The sequence below is a fragment of the Podarcis erhardii genome (assembly GCF_964252035.2).
Source record: "Podarcis erhardii genome assembly, chromosome: 3".
Lineage (NCBI taxonomy): Eukaryota > Metazoa > Chordata > Lepidosauria > Squamata > Lacertidae > Podarcis > Podarcis erhardii.
This window is the reverse complement of record NC_138507.1, coordinates 22210965-22227436: the sequence shown is the minus strand read 5'-3', so window position 1 is coordinate 22227436 and position 16472 is coordinate 22210965. Positions and strand designations below refer to the sequence as shown.

The 16472-nt window shown below is 43.8% G+C and overlaps 1 protein-coding gene and 1 long non-coding RNA gene across 2 annotated transcripts in view; one reads left to right on the top strand and one right to left on the bottom strand.

Moving 5' to 3' along the window:
- Positions 1–16472, top strand: part of MCPH1 (microcephalin 1) — a 116465-nt gene that overhangs the window by 80323 nt on the left and 19670 nt on the right. The gene's annotated exons all lie outside the window — the stretch shown is intronic.
- Positions 3780–15305, bottom strand: LOC309339459. The gene is made up of 3 exons (XR_014155374.1): positions 14970–15305; positions 4631–4704; positions 3780–3948 (listed from the first exon to the last, which is right to left on the bottom strand). It is a non-coding gene; the product is annotated as an uncharacterized lncRNA (long non-coding RNA).

Here is a 16472-nt window from a genome sequence, read left to right as displayed (position 1 = left end):
AATTAAAATGGCATAATTTATCTTTTCAGAAGCAGGGCTACTGCCTCCTGAGCTCACCTAAGCCTGACCGGGGGGGGGGGGGGGAGTCTTTAAAAGGTTGGCATGCACCACCGTTTTTTGCAAGCATAGACCTCTGGGTAACCTCTGAGTTACCAGGTCATGTGACTGAACTGAATAAAGTTAGGATCCAGCATATGTACTTCACCACCCCTGCCCAGCCTCACTTCCACCCATCTTCCAGAGCATCCTTCCCCACCCCCCCACCCCGGGCTTAAAGGTAAAGGGACCCCTGACCATTAGGTCCAGTCATGACCGACTCTGGGGTTGCGGCGCTCATCTCGCTTTACTGGCCGAGGGAGCAGGCATACAGCTTCCGGGTCATGTGGCCAGCATGACTAAGCAGCTTCTGGCGAACTAGAGCAGCGCACGGAAACACCATTTACCTTCCCGCCGGAGCGATACCTATGTATCTACTTGCACTTTGATGTGCTTTTGAACTGCTAGGTTGGCAGGAGCTGGGACTGAGCAACGGGAGCTCACCCTGTCGCGGGGATTCGAACCGCTGACCTTCTGATCAGCAAGCCCTAGGCTCTATGGTTTAACCCACAGCGCCACCTGCGTCCCTCCCCCAGGGCTTACACCAGTATAAAATTCACCAGTCTCAGCTTAGGGGGCTCAGCCCTGGTCGAGCTGGGAGAGAGGTGTATCTCTCAGGCTGAGCCAGGGTGTGGGACTTATGCCAGCAGAGCCTGGCTGCACCAGGTATTGGCAGCTGAGCCACAGATCTATTGGATCCTAACACCATTCCAGCGAATCTTTGGTTTATGTTGCTCCCTCAGTCTGCTGTACCAGGGGAAACAACCATTTGTATACTTGCTTGAACGTAAGCCAATCAAATCCAGTGAGAGTTACTTTTGAGTAGACCTGCACAGGCCTGGTAATTCCTATCTGAGGTAGTCAGGGTGAATTAGCCAGTACTCATTAGAAGTTTCCAGAGTCAAATGCAAGAGAATTTCACACAAATTATAATTACAGTGTATTTAAAGAGTGTAGAGGGCATCCAGTGATGTCTGTCTGCTTACACAACAGAAGTCTGCTTGAGCAATGGGATTTCCTGTTTCCCTTCATCTTTCCTCCCGCGCTCCCCCCCAAAAAAACTGCTCTAGAGGGTTCTCTGGAGCACATTTGTGAAAGAAAAAGCAATCATCCAAGGGCAAACTGCATGATATCACATGCTGTTTGGACCTGATACTGCTTTAACAAGTGAGGGTGGGACCATAGCTTCATGGAGAAGCAAAGGTGTTGCATGTGCAAGATCAGGGGTGGGAAATAGTGTTTGTGCATGTGTGTGCACACACACACTCCGGTCCACCGCAGCGTCTGCGGGACCGTGAACCGGCCCAAGCCACAAAAACTTTGCCAACCCCCGTGCAAGATCCCTGGTTCATTCCCCAGAAATGCCATGTAAAAGAGGACCTCGCAGCCAACGATAGGAGAGAGGTGTGCCTGAGATCTGCTGCAAGTCGGATCAGGCAATACTGGACTGGACCTGACATAAGGCAGCTTTCTGAGGCAGATCCATAGGCATCTACATATTCCAACAAGCTGGCAAAACAGTGAGAGATGCCAAGGGAAGTTTGCAGTAACTTCCCATGTGTTCTTCTGTACTGGATGCAAGCTTGTCTAAACACGCCCTGTAAAAATTACCCCATCCTGTGGGAATCCTAAAATTATTATTCTCCCAATAAGAGGTCCTCTTGAGTAGGTGAGCATTCTTTCTTGAGCATGGTCATGTTTTGCTTGGCCAAGTGTGTTGAAGTTTGTGGTGAAGAATATGTTTTGTGGATGTGTCAGCCCAATTACACATTGGCTTCCTCCTCCTGGTGTCCACAGAATGCCCCTTTTCTCATCAGTGTCATTATTAGATCCCTGGGGGAGGGGGGAATGGTTGGAATCTCCCATAATGTCCAGGAATGTATCCTGCGATTTTTACCACAGGATGTCATTAGGGTAAGAACAGTGAGGCCCATGGGGAGATTCTTGGCCATATTCTCCATGGTCTTGGATGGATCCTTCCCTCAGCCATGTGGCTATTTTGGATTTTCTGAGTCACATATGACTTAAGCTCCCAAACTGGTATGCCATTGATAGACCCACATCATGATCTTAATATAACATGGGCATAATTCTGGTTTCTATACATGCCAGAGCAATTGCATAACCGTCGTGCCTTCACTACCACCTCTGCAGTTTCGCTCAACATCCAGCCTGGAGAACTCCTAAGCTTGCTACTATTTTGTTGCAGTTTAGTTGGTGCAAGGAAAGATAAATGGAATTTATTTAGCAAGTGCCCAAGATCTACTGAGTCTGGGGCATGTGTGGCCAACCTGTGGCATACCTACATAGCTAGCACATTTTGTGGTATGGCTGGGCCAGAGCTGGAGAGCTTTGGGGCCAAAAGCACAATCAGACCTGTAATCCTGTCTATCTTTCTCTTGATACTTTGCTGCTTATTCTTTATAAACCCCATACATAGTGCTGTGCTTGATGAGTAGCACAGTTAAATTTTTAACTTGTGAAAGCAATTATTGGTAAAGGAAAGGCCCCAGCAAGTTCTGCTATGCCAATATACTAACTCTGCAAAAAGTTTTCTAAAATACCTGCGGCCAACTGTTCTTTAATCTTCTTTCTCCACACAATTCAAAGGATGTAGTAATGGTTTACTAATCAATCTTGTTTTAAGCATTTCCTTTAGCACTGACCACACCATCTTCCAGTAACATCTTGCCTCCTGACATCTCCACTATATATATGAAGGAAAATCCCCCTTACTGTCTTTGCAGAAACCACATTTGTCATTACCTTAATCCTATTGCCTTTTTACTCCTCCATGCTATTGCTCAGCTATTTTAACTTAATTTTATCTAAAATTTGTTGCTATTATGAAGTTGGCACCAGTGCTGAATAAAAAATTCCAAAGTTCATCCAGGATTTTGTTCTGCAGCTCTTTTGCAATAGATCTGTGCTAGTCTTGGGAACTGTTTGACTCCAGTTGACACACACACACACACACAAAAACACACACACAATCACACTTATTCAAAAGCTACAGTACAGCTTTTTCCACTGCCTTAATATCACAGAACTATCACTCCAGTCCTCAATCCCACATCACTGTCATGTTGGCTCGCCAAATACCAACTGCCAGTCTGGTTTATTAGACATTTTCTAATCAACTTTTCAAACATCTCTGCTCTGAACTCCTACCTTCAGTCTAATCTGTTTTTAAAAGATCTTACTTGTACACAGCATTCTGAAATATGGGAAGCAATACTAACAATTTCTCTTTTGCTCATCCACATGTCTTTTCCAGACTTCATAGTTGTGAATACCATTCTCTTTCCATTAATTCCCCAAATCAAATATCCAACAAGACTGAATCTTTCATCCTTTATTACTGATGTAATTGGTGATGTGCCACGTGCTAAATAAGCCTGGCATTTCTCATATATTGTTATACAGACATTACCTATAAAACTTTGTCCACTATTCCATTTTTCTACTCTTTTTGGACATCCACAATATATTTCATACTGTAAATTCTTCTGTGGGTCTTTTTTGAACCAATTTGTTGTCCCTGAGAGTGTGCCTTTCTCGTAACATCATTCCACATCTGGAATATTCAATCCTCCCCTTCCACAATTCTTCTCTCTCCCAGTGATTCGGTCTACCCTTGCCTTCTTTTCTAACCAAATTAATAATGTTATCAGATTTTGCCATTCTAGTAGAGTCCTTTATTTGAATTGTTTGAATTGTACAGAACAGTATTTTCCATTGGAGTGTGGAAGCATCGGAACGTCACTGTTAGTTGTCAGATTTTTGGTACACTGTTGTTGTGTTGGTGGTGGTGCTCCTCTCCAATCCTAGAGAGGGGTTTATACATGGTTCCTGCAGAACATTTAAAGAGAAACGGGATAGAATCTAGTCACTGTTACCTTCTCCTTCTTTTAAAATGTACATTCTCTTTGCAGTGGGTAGAGGAGAAGCTGCCTCAGAGGCCTGTTAGACAGAAAGGCAGGATATTTAAACATCTTAAAATAAGTAAAGTAAGAGAAATCAAAGCCTTTTCTTAGATTGTTTGCCTTTCAGGGGTGGAACTATTAACATTCAGATGGGGGACAAGGGGTAGGAGCACCACAGTTAGCTACTCTGAAGCCACAGATAAAAAGGTAAAGGACCCCTGACAGTTAAGTCCAGTCGCGAACGACTCTGGGGTTGCGGCGCTCATCTCGCTTTACTGGCCGAGGGAGCCGATGTTTGTCCGCAGACAGTTTTTCCAGGTCATGTGGCCAGCATGACTAAGCCGCTTCTGGCGAAACCAGAGCAGCGCACGGAAACACTGTTTACCTTCCTACCGGAGCGGTACCTATTTATCTCCTTGCACTTTGACGTGCTTTCGAACTGCTAGGTTGGCAGGAGCAGGGACCGAGCAACAGGAGCTCACCCCGTCGCGGGGATTCAAACTGCCAACCTTTCGATCGGCAAGCCCTAGGCTCAGTGGTTTAGACCACAGTGCCACCCGTGTCCCCGTGAAGCCACAGATAGAGTGAAATATAAATCAAGTAATTACACAATGAACCATTTTTGTTTTGCTTTGGTTTGTTGGTCCTTCCCAGCCCTCCGTCTCTCCTCCTGGCTCATAGCCTATGATGAGCACCAAAACAAAGTATTTTGAGTTTGTGTTCTTTAATTTGCTTCATATTTAATCATGTGTGTGTGTGTGTGTGTGTGTGTGTGTGTGTGTGTGTGTTTCAGACATAATCTTGTCATCTTCATGTTCAGCATGTTCTTCAGATGGAACAGTCATTTTTTTGTACTGTGATTTCCTGCTTGTTTTTGATTGATTATACGCTTTTAGACATAAAATAGCAAATACTGTCTCAGTATATTTAAAGTACAAATTAGATCTTTCCCATTTTTTTAAAAAAAAAGTTAAAGGGTGTTCACTCAACATAACTCACCTTGTAAAAGGGGTTAAAGATATAGTTTGCCAGATGTGCTTCAGGCATTTTCTTTCCTGGGAAACACTAATTTCCCCTTCCGTAGGCAGTCTTTTTTTCTCCCTTTCAAAAAAATCCACACAGTATATTACTTAGCTCTTTTAAAAGAGATGCCTGGATCCCACTGCTATTATCTTTTTACTTCCAGCTGCATAGCCTCTGTTTAACTGGCAGTTCTGTGAGATCTTTGGTTCCAACACAGAAAGCATAAACATTTGGAAAGTAGTATAAAACTTGGCAGGCTGGCTTAGATGCAGATCCTCCGTGTACCTCCTTGTAATCCGTACCGTTGATTTTGAGTGAGCTTTCTTTTTTTTTTTTTTAATAGTTTTTATTAATTTTACAACATAAACAAAAAACAAACAAACATAACACGACTTCCCCATACCTCCCCTTCACTGCATCCTTGTTTTAAAATTTTTTAGCAATCCTTCATCCATTTTTATATTTAATTCTCTTTAAAATTTTCTTAAGCTTAAATTTTTACAGCTGTAATTCTTTATATCACATCCCTTGACATCTTAACATTCCGAAATTTTACAACAATTTTTAAGATAAATTTTAAATTTTTTCCAGTCCTCTTCCACTGTCTCTCTCCTCTGGTCACGAATTCTGCCGGTCATCTCTGCCAGTCCCATAAATTCAGTCACCTTGGTCTGCCATTCTTCCAGAGTAGGTAATTCTTTAGTCTTCCAGTACTTTGCCAAAAGAATTCTTGCTGCTGTTGTTGCGTACATAAAAAATGTTCTATCTTTCTTTGGAATCATTTGGCCTACCATGCCCAAGAGAAAAGCCTCCGGTTTCTTTGCAAATGTCCACTTAAGGATTTTCTTAATTTCATTATAGATCATTTCCCAGTAGGCCTTAATCTTCGGGCAGGTCCACCAAAGATGATAAAAAGTTCCTTCGCATTCATTACACTTCCAACAGTTGTTATTGGGCAAATGATATATCTTTGCAAGCTTAACTGGGGTCATGTACCACCTATAGATCATTTTCATTATATTCTCTTTTAAGGCACTACATGCCGTGAATTTAATACCTGTGGTCCATAAATGCTCCCAGTCAGCAAACATAATATCATGACCAATATCTTGTGCCCACTTAATCATAGCTGATTTAACCGTTTCATCCTGTGTGTTCCATTTTAGCAGCAGATTATACATTCTAGACCAATTCTTAGTATTGGGTTCTAACAATTCTGTTTCTAGCTGATTTTGAGTGAGCTTTCATTCCAGTAGAATTTAGGTTGCAATACCCTTCCCATTTATTTGTTTCTTTAAAACACTTCTATGCTGCTTTATATTCAGGAATTCCAAAGGGGTGTGATAAATCCTTTTCTAAATAAAAAAATAAAACTCGGTACCAAGGTTAGTGGTCGTTAAGTGCCAGTTGTGAAGAAAGAGATTTAAAGTACACTGGACGCTCGGGTTGCGAACATGATCCATGCGGGATGCACGTTTGTAACCCGCGCATGCGCAGGTTGCGAGTCAGTGTTTCTGCGCATGCGCAAAGCACGATTTAGCGCTTCTGCATATGCGCAACCGCCGAAACCCGGAAGTAACCCGTTCCAGTACTTCCAGGTTTTGGCGGTCCATAACCCGAAAAAATGAAACCTGAAGTGGCTGTAACCCGAGGTATGACTGATGGAGGACTGTTCCATTTGGAAGGTGCTGGCCTCTTCCAAGGTGGTTGTCAGATAGATCATTGGTTGAAGACCCACCAATGGGGCTTCATCTAAGAATCTCAGTGAACAGGCAGGTCTGTATGACAGGAGGCACCCTCTCAGGTAACCAGGTCCCAAGTTGTTTAGGGATTTGTAAACTAGCAACAAACTTTTCAGCTTGACTTGGTATGAAATTGGCAGTCCGTACAGTTCCTTTGTTGTAAGAAAAACTGCACCATTTCCCTTATGGGGAATCCAAGAGCCCGTATAGAGTCCTTAAGTAGGTTCCCTATCGGAAGGAGAAAATAACAGAGCCCAACCAGAGAATATTGAGAAGCCAGGCAGCTAGTAAGCCTGATCTTTATTAACTGTTGCAACAGGGTGCTCACTGCCACACACAGGAGGCAGAAGGGACCCCAAACAATGGTGCGCAAGCCCTTATATAGACTTCTGAAGTTGCCCACCCTGTAGCCAGAGGCCACCCCCAAAACATCACACATACATCACAGAAAGAAGCTGTCTACAGCAGAAATTCTTTCTGCCAGGATACCTGATAATGGTCACTGGTTACATTAACGAGACAGCCCGGCCATTCTTTTGTGATGGTAAATACTTTAATTCCTGAATCCAGGTCACAGGCACACCCTATTCACCCCCACAAGTACGCCCTTAAGACAGGTAAGCAAAAGACAATGGAGAGATTTACCCATTTCCTTCCTCCTTGCAGAGAAATATTTGAGGTCACTGGGAAAGTCAAAATGACTTCAGGATTGTTCTCCTGTTCTATTTTAGACATGTGGCATATATACTTATGTATGTGTTTGCCTTGTAAATTTATGAACACTTATTTTATATTTGGGACTTTGGAATTCTTTGTTGTTGTTGTTGTTGTTTAGTCATTTAGTCGTGTCCGACTCTTCGTGACCCCATGGACCAGAGCACGCCAGGCACTCCTGTCTTCCACTGCCTCCCGCAGTTTGGTCAAACTCATGTTTGTAGCTTCGAGAACACTATCCAACCATCTCGTCCTCTGTCGTCCCCTTCTCCTTGTGCCCTCCATCTTTCCCAACATCAGGGTCTTTTCCAGGGAGTCTTCTCTTCTTATGAGGTGGCAAAATACTGGAGCCTCAGCTTCAGTATCTGTCCTTCCAGTGAGCACTCAGGGCTGATTTCCTTAAGAATAGAGAGGTTTGATCTTCTTGCAGTTCATGGGACTCTCAAGAGTCTCCTCTAGCACCATAATTCAAAAGCATCAATTCTTCAGCGATCAGCCTTCTTTATGGTCCAGCTCTCACTTCCATACATCACTACTGGGAAAACCATGGCTTTAACTATATGGACCTTTGTTGGCAAGGTGATGTCTCTGCTTTGTAAGATGCTGTCTAGGTTTGTCATGGCTTTTCTCCCAAGGAGCAGGTGTCTTTTAATTTCATGACTGCTGTCACCATCAGCAGTGATCATGGAGCCCAAGAAAGTAAACTCTCTCACTGCCTTGTCGTACTCCTTTCCCAATTTTGAACCAATCAGCTGTTCCATATTTATTACGGGAGTTACCTTCTCACAGTAAGTCGATCCACTCAGCAACCAAGCTGCTGTATTCTGCTCCAGCTGCAGGTTTGAACCGGCCTTAATGGCAGCTCTGGGACACAGGTGGCGCTGTGGGTTAAACCACAGAGCCTAGGACTTGCCGATCAGAAGGTCGGTGGTTCGAATCCCCGCGACGGGGTGAGCTCCCGTTGCTCGGTCCCTGCTCCTGCCAACCTAGCAGTTCAAAAGCATGTCAAATGCAAGTAGATAAATAGGTACCACTCTGGCGGGAAGGTAAACGGCGTTTCCGTGCGCTGCTCTGGTTCGCCAGAAGCGGCTTAGTCATGCTGGCCACATGACCCGGAAGCTGTACACAGGCTCCCTCGGCCAATAAAGCGAGATAAGCGCCGCAACCGTAGAGTCGGCCACGATTGGACCTAATGGTCAGGGGTCCCTTTACCCTTTACCTTTAATGGCAGCTCCACATACAGAGCATTTCAACAATCTGGGCTTGAAGTTACCAGTGCTTGGGACACTGTGGCCAAGCTGTCATTGTTCAGGATGGCTGTAGTTGGTATAGCAGCTGAAACACTTTTAGAAACGCTTAGGTCAATTGACTGTGGATTAAAAAGAAATTGTGCTGTGTTTTCTCCAGAACGCCAAGCCATTTTTGTTCTCAATGTTGAATTATTCCTTTCCTCCGGGTGAGATGGCATTTTGCCCTTGTGCCAAGAGAGCCAAGTTCTCAAATATCCTTTGAGCTACTTGACAGAAATGTACAAAGATGCCCAAGAGAATGCACAAAGCAGCAGCAGAGTGTACACAAAGCCCCACTCTTCAAAAGAGAAGCGATGCAAAAACTCAGGAGACATCTTGGTGAGATGGCATCTCTTGAAGGCACTTTTTTCACAGTGGTTAAAATAGTGCCCGCAGTTCCTAGCAGCATTGTCTTGTTCTTTAAACTGCATTAGCATTATTGCTATAGCAGGGATGCAGAATCCAGATGTTTGTGGACTTCAACTCCCATCAGCCCCAGCTGGCCAGCCAGCATCTGGAAGGCCGCAGGTTCTCCCTTTCTGCCATGTTGCCCATGGTCTATCAGTCCTTGTTGAATTCTGTCTCTTTCCCATCTCACTCTGTTTTAGCTGTACAGTGGTACCTCGGGTTAAGCACTTAATTCGTTCTGGAGATCCATTCTTAACCTGAAACTGTTCTTAACCTGAGGTACCACTTTAGCTAATGGGGCCTCTTGCTGCCGCCACGCCGCCGGAGCATGATTTCTGTTCTCATCCTGAAGCAAAGTTCTTAACCCGAGGTACTATTTTTGGGTTAGCGGAGTCTGTAACCTGAAGCATATGTAACTTTAAGCGTATGTAACCCAAGGTACCACTGTATATCCCTTTGCACCTCATTTTCCTACAAGTGTGACAAGACCAAAGCAATTGCTTGTTTCTATTTCACATCAAAAACTGCAACTTTAACAAGATACCTATATCATTATACACAAATTCTCTGAGGCAGTTAAATTGCTTTTCAGTATGTGGCATTGAAGAATATTGTATGGTTGAAACATGTTTCGGCAACTGAAAGTTTTGCTTATCAGTAATAGGCTCTTGTTACTCTCTCTTCTGAGAACATTCCTTGTAATTTATCACTTGGTACATAAGCTGTTTTATCTTATTATCTTTTATCTTATTTCAAGGCAACTGAAAATGTGGTTTACCTGTGTAAATCTGTTAATGTTCTACTCCCTTCTATCTTTTAATAACCATTGAATTTTATTATTGTGTTTCTCAGCTGTTTCTTCTTTTTTAAAAAATAGTTATATAATTAATAAAATTTGCATAATTTAATGGTCCTGACTTCTTGCATTGTGCTCTGGTGTTGGGTAGTCAGGAATTCTTATTACAGTATTTGTTTGATTCTAGTATCACTTTTGCATGGCTTTACTAGGGTCTGTTTCCATCTACTCAAGAGAGTTAAAATGCTGTAATCCTGAGGTTTAGTGCTCCGTTCTTCTAAACTACAGCATTTGTTCAGATAGGCTAAAGCAAATCTGTCTCATCCTTGAATGTCTCCAACATTATCTTGCTAAATAAGTCCCATGGACTTTCCCTCCCAAAATACTTTCTTCACCTAAAAGGACTCACTGATTCTGGATATTTCCAAGTGGTGCACCTGACCTTTAACCCCTGCTAGTTTCAATCCCTTCACCTCATAAGGAAATCTCAGAACAGTTAGTCAATTGCTAGAGAAACAGGAGGTTTGGCTTGTTGTAGACTTCCCCTGTTTTCTTTAATCTCCTGCACACCTCTGAGTACTCCATATTAGTATTTATTTGTTTAAATATTCCTAGCAGTGCAGAATACAATGTACAGAATTACAATAAGATCAGTAAAAACATCAATAAATACTGGGCTGGAAAAAATAATTCCTGTTCCAAATGCTGTCAATTAACTGGCGATTAATTAACGCTTATTGTCCGCATATATTTTAGCCATTTAGACTTAGTGGCACAACTTTATGAATGTCTAGTAGGAAGTAAGGCACACTGTGTTACATGGGGCTTACTCCAAGGCAAATGTGTATGGGATTGCAATTTAAAACATAGGGAGAAAGAAGTTTTGTAGCATTAAGCTTCTTGCAGTTGTTTGGATGCAGGTTATTTGTATTTTTTAAAAAAGATGTATTGCTTATGTATCTATATGAAACTATTATAATGCATTCCAGTTTTTAGATACGTTGTAAGCCACTCGGTGTAACAAGTGACTTACAAGTCTAATAAAAATAAGATTCAGAATTGGACTAACAAACCTAAATATTTATTGCAATATGTAAAATGGGTCAAAATACATGAAACCGAAAAAGAATGAAAATTCAAAGCAACACTTTTTATGCTTCCGCCAATCGTCCCAAATTTATTTCTGGTTTAAAACAAAACTTACCCAACCGAAAGGTTTTGGTCCTTAGTTTAGATTTAGAACAGATGGAGGAATGTACTTGAATGAGAAAACAAAGCGCTCTGTATTCAAAATAAATTTTAAGAATGTTAAATCTAAAAATCATTTGGCCAACATTATACAGAGCAGGGGTGGGAAGCCTTTTTTAACCCAAGGGTCATGTTCCCTCACAAGAAACCTTCCAGGGGCCGCATGCCAGTGGTGGGCGTGGCCAGAGCAATGGCTGTGGCTCCTACCTTTGTATAAGACGCCACATTTCAGCCACACAAACTTCATAGGTTTAGATGCATGTGCTTAGACACCTCTCTTTTCAGTCAGAATGGCACATTCCAAGCTGGTTGGTGGGGTGTGGGATGGCTTTGGAAAATAGGCATGGCAGATAGGTAGGTAGGTAGATCGATAGATAAATAGATAAATAGATAGATAGATGATAGATAGACAGATAGATAGACGATAGATAGATAGATAGATAGATAGATAGATAGATAGATAGATATAGAGATAGATACGACTCTGTTAAAAGGAACGTGGGTGGCACTGTAGTCTAACCCACTGAGCCTCTTGGGCTTAGCGATCAGAAGGTCAGCGGTTTGAATCCCTGTGACAGGGTGAGCTCCCATTGCTCTGTCCCAGCTCCTGCCAACCTAGCAGTTCAAAAGCATGCCAGTGCAAGAAGATAAATACGTACCGCTGCAGCGGGAAGGCAAACGGTGTTACCGTGCACTCTGGTTTCCGTCACGGTGTACCGTTGCGCCAAAAGCGGTTTAGTCATGCTGGCCACGTGACCCGGAAAGCTGTCTGCGGACAAACACTGGCTCCCTCGGCCTGAAAAGCTTTGACTGGACTTAACCGTTCTTGCAAATATAGAACTATTACAGGTTTTATTTTGTTAAGGTTAAGATCATTTTCAGTTGCTGTCAAAGCTGAGCATTATATTTTTGCATTTCTCCCCAGTCTGGTAGTTTATGCATTAGGTGTGAGCCAAGGGCTTGCAAATACAGTGGTACCTCGGGTTACATACGCTTCAGGTTACATAAGCTTCAGGTTACAGACTCCGCTAACCCAGAAATAGTGCTTCAGGTTAAGAACTTTGCTTCAGAAATCATGCTCCGGCGGCGCGGCAGCAGCAGGAGGCCCCATTAGCAAAAGTGGTGCTTCAGGTTAAGAACAGTTTCAGGTTAAGAACGGACCTCCGGAACGAATTAAGTACTTAACCTGAGGTACCACTGTATACAGAGGCTTCCCCAAGACTATCCATTGCACATGAAACGCTTTCCACTACTTTTCATAAAACATAGCAGGGCCGGCGCTACCATGAAGCAGAACAAGGCAGCTGCCTCAGGAGGCAAATTCAGAGGGGTGGAAAGTGGCTAGAAAGGTGTGCCACGTGGTCTTCCCTGCAGTCCCTAAGCTCTGCTTGCTGCCTTGGCATGACCAGTGCGCCAACGAGGCAGCCTGCCTGGGTTGGCATGCTTCTCCCACCCCACCAGGGTGTGGGCCTGATTCTGTAGGCGGGGTGGGGGAGCATCAGTAGTGCATCTTGCCTCAAGTGCCCAAAGGTCTCTGGCCAGCCCTGGCACATAATTTTACTTTTAAATAGGCCTCATTTCTACATTACGTGGTATATAACTGTATTTAGGTCATTTACTTTCTTGGTCTCCATGATCACTGCAGATGGTGACAGCAGTCACGAAATTAAAAGACGCCTGCTCCTTGGGAGAAAGGCGATGGCAAACCTAGACAGCATCTTAAAAAGCAGAGACATCACCTTGCCAACAAAGGTCCGTATAGTTAAAGCCATGGTTTTCCCAGTAGTGATGTATGGAAGTGAGAGCTGGACCATAAAGAAGGCTGATCGCTGAAGAATTGATGCTTTTGAATTATGGTGCTGGAGGAGACTCTTGAGAGTCCCATGGACTGCAAGAAGATCAAACGCATCCATTCTTAAGGAAATCAGCCCTGAGTGCTCACTGGAAGGACAGATTGTGAAGCTGAGGCTCCAATACTTTGGCCACCTCATGAGAAGAGAAGACTCCCTGCAAAAGACCCTGATGTTGGGAAAGATGGAGGGCACAAGGAGAAGGGGACGACAGAGGATGAGATAGTTGGACAGTGTTCTCGAAGCTACAAACATGAGTCTGACCAAACTGCGGGAGGCAGTGGAAGACAGAAGTGCCTGGCATGCTCTGGTCCATGGGGTCACGAAGAGTCAGACACGACTAAACGACTAAACAACAACAACAGGCCATTTAGGCTGCAGTGCTAGCCTCACTTTTTGGGAGCAAGGCTCGGGCTGATCTGAACCAAAATAGAATTATTCTACAGTACTTTGCCTTCATGCACGCTACCTCTTAAACAGGTTTCAAGAGAGAGAAAACATGCATTGTTTTGTACAGGCATGTTTAATGATGGATTTTAAAGTCCTTTCAAAGTATTTGCCTTTTAAAGTTGTTTTGATTTCCAAACACCTCCATCTCCGCCGCTTAGGAAGCCTCCTGTTTCAAGCTGGCATTCATGAATCAATCGGTATAAATACATGTTACCTCAACTCTGGAGTCACACGACTCATTAAAAACTGATGTCAGAGAAAATAAAAAGGAAGTGAGAAATTGGGTAAGAGGAATAAACAATGGTTTTAGAGCAAAGGACATTTGTGGCAACAGCAAAATAATTAGTTCCTGACATCTGTTTCCCTAACAGAAAAAGCAGTTGTATGTTAACCCCTTTATAAATGCAAGCAGTATGTTTGTAGAGAGTTCTGATATGGACGTACAAATAGTGAACAGAGTTCCTAAAAACTAAACTTCTCATCACAACAAGTGAATACCGCCCCCGGCCTGATTCTTATCAGCTGAGCTCTGGTATTTTCTAGCCTGGCTCTAAAGTATAAGTACCAACAAAATGTTCTGATGTACTAAACGTGCCGCATTTGTATTGACCTTATTCAGTTCTGATGAAACCAAACTGACCATTTCCTCCCTCTGTTTCCTTCATGTTGAATTTTAGATTGTAAGCACCTCGGGGCAGAGCCTGCTTTGTGTGTTTTCCCCAGGTAGCTCTGTTAATACTCAGGAGCTTGTTTTATCCACTCTGGCTCACACCCTAATGCATAACAGTTTTCCTTCACAGCGCCTGAAATCCAAAATACTGCCTGTAGTGCTCATATGTGCAATGGAGCTTTTCAGGCGACCCCTTCCCAACACAGCCACTCACAAGGTTTCCCTGGGGTCGTATTCAATCAGCCACTGATTGTAAGTTGTTTAAAACCTTTTCTTTAAAAAAAAAAGTGTGTGTGTGTGTGTTTTAACCCACCTTGGAAACTTAGGGTGAAGGGTAGGAAATAAAGAAACAATTCCATAGAATAAGGTCAAAACCAAAGTGGGTTAACCAGAATGGGCATCCTCAAAACAAAATACAGTTTTGTGAACAGGAACCGATTCCCGCGCTGCGCAGGGGGCGTTCCGGCCCCTGCCCTGCCATCGTCGCTGGCGCGCCACGCCCCCCGGAATGGCACCAATCGGGTGGCAGCTCGGGGGCGTGGTTTAGCTGCTCAAATGTGGCTGCGCCAGCTCTCCCCTCCATTGCGCTGCCGGATTTCTTCGAGTCACCCACCCACCCACCACTCTCTTTAGTGCGTAGCTTCTCGCTTGACCTTGCTATGGGCCTATGGTTGGTCGCCTTGGTTGCCCAGGGAGCCTGGTAGGAGTTTTTTCCCAATTGGCAAATTGGCACCGGCCTCTTGGTTTTCTTGCCTACCTTGTAGCAATCGCTACAACTTTCTCGGTATTTGGCGGTTAGGCATTGGAATGTGTTGTTGGTGTATGGAAGGGCAGGGCGTGGCCATCGCCTACCCCTTCACTTATGGGTATTCCGTTAAAGGAATCCGGCGGTCGTGGATCCTGTCCGATGCCCTGCGTGGCTGGGGGCCATGGCACGAGCCCCGGTGACATCAGGGGAGAGCTTATAGTTGTATTTGCATCAACCGGCTCCCCCTACTGGTGGTTAACCCTCATCAGACTCACCCCTCTCCGAGTGGGTGGAGTCAAAATTCGCTGTTGTCCAATGCCTAAGCCAAAACCTCTCACATGCTGTAATCAAAGTTGTGGCCTTTTCTAGCCCATTAACCTAATATACTGTGTCCACGTGTCTTTATTATTCCCAAGCGGGGGATGGGTCCTCGAATCACAAACCCATTTTAGTTTTCAGCATCAATTTATTTGCCCTTCTGCTTGCCCTGCTATATGAAGTTTCCACATTTTATCCTAATGTCCCAGGTTCAGTCCCTGGCTCTGGGTAGAGTAAACAAAAAGCTCCTCCCTAAATCCCCAGAGAGCTACTGCCTGTCAGTGTAGCCATATTGAATTGATCTAGGAGAGCCATGTGGTCTCATTGGGATCAGTTCATTTAATGTTTGATATTTTACTAGGTTTTTATATATGCTGTAAGCCGCCCAGAGTGGCTGGGGAAACCCGTCCAGATGAGCAGGGTATAAATAATAAAATCATCATTATCATCATCATGTGCTCTACGTGGGGCTACCTTTGAAGGTGACCAAGAAACTGCAACTAATCCAGAATGCAGCAGCTAGACTGGTGACTGGGAGTAGCTGCCAAGATCATATAACACTGGTCCTGAAAGACCTACATTGGCTCCCAGTACGTTTCTGAGCACAATTCAAAGTGTTGGTGCTGACCTTTAAAGCCCTAAACGGCCTTAGTCCAGTATACCTGGAGGAGCGTCTCCACCTCCATAGTCCAGCCCAGATGCTGAGGTCCAGCTCCGAGGGGCTTCTGGCGGTTCCCTCACTGCGATATGTGAGGTTACAGGGAACCAGGCAGAGGGCCTTCTCGGTAGTGGTGCCTGCCTGTGGAACACCTGCCCATCAGATGTCAAGGAAATAAACAGCTATCTCACTTTTAGAAGACATCTGAAGGCAGCCCTGTTTAGGGCAGTTTTTAATGCTTGGTGTTTTATTATGTTTTTAATATTCTGTTGGGTGGGGTATAAATAATAAATTTATTATTCTTATTCTTATTCTTATCATCATCCCTATTTCTGGGCTCGTGCCCAACTGAGCCACGATGCACCAGCACAATAGATAACTATTTCATTGATGAGTAAAGAAAATTCCATTAGTCCATAAACTACCAATTTTATTTTTCTGAGGTCTGAATCATTGCTGGCCTCATGTACATGCATGTGTGAACATGTGTAGTACTTTGAACCCCCAAGAGTTAAGTCTTGTAGCTCAAATCTAAA